The sequence below is a fragment of the Notothenia rossii genome (assembly GCF_949606895.1).
Source record: "Notothenia rossii genome assembly, chromosome: 4".
NCBI classification, from domain to species: Eukaryota; Metazoa; Chordata; class Actinopteri; order Perciformes; family Nototheniidae; genus Notothenia; species Notothenia rossii.
In genome coordinates this window covers 84967960-84974543 of record NC_136902.1, presented here as the reverse complement: position 1 = coordinate 84974543, position 6584 = coordinate 84967960, and positions in this window count along the sequence as shown.

Genomic DNA, 6584 nt, shown 5'->3' with positions numbered 1-6584 from the left:
GCTGTATATATACCATACCCAAATGAACCAATTCGTCCAAATTGACCAATCCGTGGAGCTCCTCACACACCAGGATCCCTTGGCGTCACTATCAAACGCAGTGAACGTTGGTAATAGACGAGTTGGGAATGCGGAGAAATGCTCTCCGCAGACCCATTCTCACAGCGTTTATCAACCTTTTTCTTACTCAATATCAAGCCACAGATATTGTTTTTACTTCGGCTGTGAGTGTTTGTGTGAGCTCAGGCTGAGTTCAGGCTGATTTTCGCTCTGTCTCGCTGTCTCACAGACTCCACGCAGCAACCAGGAAATGACACCAGTAATCCAGCTCACACTGTCCGCAACAGCGAGCCCTGCAAAGTCCCGCCAACACGGCACCCAGACCCCACGCAGCATTCTCATCTGTTTGTCAGTGTCATTTTCTGGTTGCTAACGCCATGGTAACACATAATAACTGATGTTCCGCTGTAACGGTGGGGGACTCATCGGAGCACAGTGGGCTCATAGGGAGGGAGGGGGGGGGGGGGGGGGGGGGGCAGTAGCTCCAACAAGCCGTTTAGGACAGAGAGTGAATACACATATTATACAGAGATGCTGTATGAGAAACCAATGTGAGTTTGGAGAATTGGACATTTTAAATCTATTCTAGTAGACCTCAACATTGGAATAATGATCAGTAGAAATGGCCATGACATGGGACCTTTAATGAAACAAAGCACAAATAAATAGCTTGAAGGATTCAGCGATACAGCCCCCTAAACTAGACCTTTCTTATACCAGAGGAATAAGATTGATGAGAGGTATAAATAATACACACACAGCATCAAAGGTTAATTAAATGATTGATAATTAAATAAGTGGCTACTTCGGGTGAAAATTGCTCCTTGTGGATGGAGTAGTTAAGGCACCTGAAAGGTATTCGAATGACTTCCATCTTCCATCCTTAGACTTCTAATTATTATCACAGATGGAGGTATTCTCCAATCACCTAATTGTCTACCCTGATTAAGCTTGACATTTTACTCCTGAGTATCAAAGATTTTTTCATATGTGCAAATGAGATCCAAATGTATTCATTATGCAAATAAGGTTGTTCACAGTTCAGAGACATTAAGACAAAAAAGAAGAAGACATGACTCATACCATGTTAAAACACACGTATAAAGAATCTGTTGTAACATGATTGTACAAGGAACATGGCATACCAGTTTAAGTAAGTATTTATTGTATTGTAGAGAGACTATACTCAAACCAACGTACAGATAATACACCACACACACTGAGTCTGTTGACACATAAATGTGGTCATACGAACACAGGGGGGCAGTGTGGAACCACAGTGCCTGAGTGACATGCTGACGGAAATGAGCAGAGTTCAGGCTTTTTTAAACAGAATATCTGCAAGTCTTTTTATATGCAATCATAAATGTTTGATCTCTACCATTTACTGAAATCATGCTATTACCACTTACCTTTTTTTTGAGCTGTTTAGATTGTATTTGCTGCAAATGCCATCTTCAAGACAGAACAGGGAAAAAAACAAAAGAAGGAAGACATGATAAAAACAAATAAAGAAAATCCAATCAGTATGACCACTGTGGCGTCTTGACTTTGGAATTATGGGTTCTTGACTTTGTGTGCCCAATTAGTAACTCTGAGCTCACATAATGTCATCAAAGAGGTTGTTTTGTAATGTGAATGGTTTACATCTGACTGACCAAGAGACACTTGGAGGGAATGTGCAGCTCATTAGCGAAATGACTCATTGTTTTCTGTCCTTTCTCCATTCCTTCCTTGACTACAGGCTTGGTCACAACCCTTGGGCCTAACCCCCTCCCTCCGTGCTTGTGTGAATAACTCAATAACTCTCATCCATGGCACAATTAAGGCATTATTACACCCTCCGCTGGACCTCATGCTCCAGGGTGAATCGCGAGGGCAGAAGGGCCCTGGCCCGACCCCCCTATTTCCACCCAGGCAACTGTGAAGCCTTGGCTACTTTAACTAACTCCCTGACCCATTTTACCCTCCCCATGTGCCCAGCTTCTTCGCAGACACACAAACAGTCTCTCTGACACGCACACGCACGCACGCACGCACGCACACACACACACACACACACACACACACACACACACACACACACACACACACACACACACACACACACACACACACACACACACACACACACACACACACACACACACACACTTGCTCCCCCCACCGTTGTCTCCATCCAGCAGGCAGAAACATGGCATGGTGAGTCACGTCAGCGCCAGCAGCTGTGCAACGGGCGCCATGTGGGGCACTAGTTTGGCCAAGCAGTGGGGTGGGGGTGGGGGTGGGGAGGGAATCGTTAGGGGTTGTAGTGTGCGTGGTTGTGTGTTTAGGCACCTTTCCTCTGACTCTTTCTTTTACCCTACTCCTCTTGTGGCTACACATGAAGGAAGCCATCTGCCGCCTGCAAGTCATCTTGGACTGAGATAGCTTCTGTGACACTTGTGTACTCTTTCTTTGAGGTTTGATGCCTGAGATTTACACATTTTGCTCTATGACATTAAGAACGTCAGAAATTAACACACTCGTTTGAAATGGCCTTTTTGAGGACATAGAAGCTTCACAAGTGACTAAATGAGACTTCTAAACGTCATCACGCCAGGCATTAGTCTCACCTTAAGCTTAGTGGGGGTGACGCTAAGTCATGCAACTGTGATGTACTTCGCTTATAGCTTAACATTAGATTTTTACTTGTTGAAATTGCATTTTTGCTACAAAAAATCATAAAGTGTTGTTGAAATGTGGAGATTATTCTGCTAAACAAAATATCCAAGTATCACAAACTTGTGTTGGCCACGGGGCTAATTTTGCTCAATATTCTGAAATCCAATGTAAAATCCATTAACTTTTTTTAGATGGAGCTTTTGCAATGTTAACTTCTCTATCGGCCTACACAAACACGTGATCACTGCACCACTCTTGTCCTTATTCACCACCTTATTAAATCGTGATGTTGTTTTACTCTTCGTGTTCTGGCATTGTCACGTCAAATGTTTTTTCTTTTCACACACAAAAGACAATCTTGGCAGTGTTTGTGTCCGCCTCTAAAGAAATGGAGGCTTTGAATACACTTTAACTGAAAGTCTCATTAGACTTCATCCATCAGAGCATCTTCCATCGAATCTGCTGTGTTCGTTATGAAGTGTGCATCAACTCAGGATCTTGTGAGTACATGAGAATTTTGGAAAAAGTAGCCTTATTCCAAAATAGTTTATCTATGTAATAAACCATGGGCGTTGAGTCAATATTTGTTCAAACAGTTCCCTCCCAAGCTGATCAATGGCAAAACAAAAACTCAAACTTTTTTTTCTTTATCATTGAAGCTATTCCATCCGCTCTCTTGATAATATCAAGGTCTTGTATTCTGTTTTGTAGCTTTTTGCTGAAATAAAGGTCATCAGTGTGTTTCATCAAACTGCAATAAACAGTGTTTCATGCTGATTTAACGGAATTAACTAGGTAGTGTAAGCTCGGGCTTCAAACAACCAAGTCTCAAGCTGCCGAAACAACTGCTCATGTTATTCTCTGAGAACATATCTCTGTGTCCACTGTCCATGTGGTATTAATATTCATAGCCGCTAACATTTTCTTGAATGCGTCCAACTGCAAAAGACGAGTCCAACAAATGCATGGACTTGCTCTCCAAATGTCAATTCTGCGTGCTGTTCCATTTGTTTTGAATGCACTCCAAATGAAATGTATTTTAAGAGCTCCAGCCATTCGAAAGAGCCCTCACCACTGAAGTGCAAAACCAAACCTTAATTAGGAAAATTATGATTGTTTGGTGCACGTTTCCAAATGTCTTCACAATTGGCTTTTATTTCACCATCTGACGATTTATATACTTCAGCCTGTCTACATTTAGAAAATGTCAACAAGCCATGGAGCAATTTAAAGCAGGCCTCTGTAAAAGAAGACACATCTATCACATTGTTACTGGCAGAAGATTAACTGGTTGACATTTCTCTCCACTAAACCAGCACAATAGGACTTGATTCAGACGATTGTCCTGTCAAACACACATTGCATGATGGAGAATATAATTAAGTCAAATATCTGTCACGCATCTGATTTTGTTCCCCAAAGGACTCTAAAGGATTGTGAGTTGACTTTGTTGGTGTGTTATTAAATGTCAAGGACGCTGTGCAATTATGTTCCTGAAAATGTCCTTTCAGTCAATTTGTCTATAAATCATAAAGTAAGAGCTGTATGACACACACACTTCTCCATGTAGTGAGGCATGTTGGATGATACATGCCCACACAGCCCCACGTTTCACCTGTTATAATACCATGCAAATACAGGCAGAATAATTAGCAGTCTAATAAGGAAAGCTAATATTTGCTCAACCCAAATTGCCCGTTGTGTGAGTCCAGTCAACAGCGCTGGAACAAACAAGAGCAAACCTCAACACGGGGAAAGGTCATGGGATCAATAATTCATTTAAGATGCTCCCTGGGATTGACTCTGCAGTCGCCTTGTAATCAGGGGAGAGATTTATTTATCTTAACCAACTTTAAATCCACATTCCTACGCTAGAGAAAACATTGCCACCTCGGTCGATTTTCAGTGCCCTCACAAGGCCACGAGCTTTTCTGTTTTATTTACCCCCCAGGAGCTGGCAAAGGAGCGGCTCTTTAATAATACTGCAACGGTGCACTAAGCATCTATTAAGGGAACTTTGTGGAAGGAAAGAAAAGAAAGAAAGGACACATTCAAGGGCAGAAGTGTATTTACAGGGTAAACAAATGCAAACATAAACCGCAAGGCATGGTACTTTATGCTCGCAGTGAACACCTGCAAGTGAAAACATTAAAAAGCCTGGTACAATTTATTAACAGAACGCCCGTGTCCTTCTTGATTTATTTAGAATTATTATGACATATCTCTGGAAAAGAACATGGTTTGCAATGTTTTCAAATATGTATCATTTACTTAGCAGGGCATCTCATATGTGCAACACTGACTGGATATCTGACTCCTCGGATTTAAATAATGCAGCCCCGCTGAGTGCAGGCTTCTGGAGGCTATGTTGGCTCAAACGCTACAAACCTGCCCAGTCTGAAATATTTACCAAGACGCTAATCAAAGAAATGTCCAGGTGTGAAAACCCCAAAATGCAATCCCTTGAAGAAACGATTCCTACGACACATTTTGACTGTTTTCCTTACACATTCTTATCCTCCAGCTGATGCGTTTATGTATGAACTGTTAAATTTCTACTGTCGGGATCCTCTGAATATTGCACATTGTTCTAAAGGACAGATGTTGGTTGAGTGAGTGTTCGGCTGAAACAGCTGTCCGTAATAAACAAATGACTGTAAAAGAGGCATTTCATAGGCAATTGCATCAAGGACGCAGCAGTGTGGAGTTTTATTTCAACATGTCACTCACTTTACTTTCAGCCGGCTATTAGCCATATGGTTTACAGTTTGGGGAACATAAACAAGTTTGACTGACAATCCAATCAGACTGTCAACGCCGTGTCAGTTGTGATGTTAATGTCAGCCTCAGACAAAACATATCTTAGTTTTGTTTGAGGGATTTTAAGCATCTCACATGTTGTTCACCCTACTCCCTCTGTTCCTGTTACCACGTTTTGTCTCTCACCGTGTAAATACCTGCCTGTAGATAATTTTGTAATACAGTGCGTCGGCGCGCGGAACGCTTAGTCTGCCATTCTCTCTAAATTGTTAAATTGGATTCCAAATGCAATTATCTGCCAGGATAATTCATGACAGAGTAGCTTGCCGTAACTACTCATTTGAAAGGATGCAGAGTCATTTATATGTCATTTTGGAACAATACCGTATCTCTTGGAAGCTCTAAGCTTTGTCGGGAGAGGCAGAAATGAATGATTGGTGCCTTCCAATAACTAGTTCCAAGGAGAGTGTTTAAAGCAGTACTGTAAGCAAATGTCTGGCCTAGATCTGATTAGTAATGAGCTGGATCTCCATGATTAGACAAATCCATCACAAATGCTGCTATTTGTATAATGTTTGCACAACACGGGCATTTTCATTCAGCATGGGAAGCTTTTCCTGGGAACTTATGTAGCTGGCAGATGGAGTCTCAATATCAAGACCAGTGTGGTTATTGCACTTGCTTTGAAGTAACCTAAAGTAGGCACAGGGAGTTCTTTATCTGTCTCAGTTTGACGTGTAGCAGGGAAACGCTTACTTTTTTCCCTTCTTAAGCCACAAAGCGCTAACAAGAGAGAATTGTTTCTGATGCGAGACTTCAAGAATGTGACGTTTCCACGCAGGCTGCAAGTGGAGTAATCCAACTAAAGAGTAATTGCCGTGGCATTGTATTGACTTTATGCATGAGGGAATTCAAATCACTTCAGTTCTGTAGGATTGGAGCCAGTACTTGAGTCAAGCTAAGGTATTTATGTGAGTTCATTTAATTTGGAGTAAGACTGCAATGGTCCAATTAATGGATTAAAGGGATGTGTGTAAATGTAATTGTGTGAATCTGCTGACTGCTTATGAAAAGATCCGAGGGGGAATAGAATAAACAGC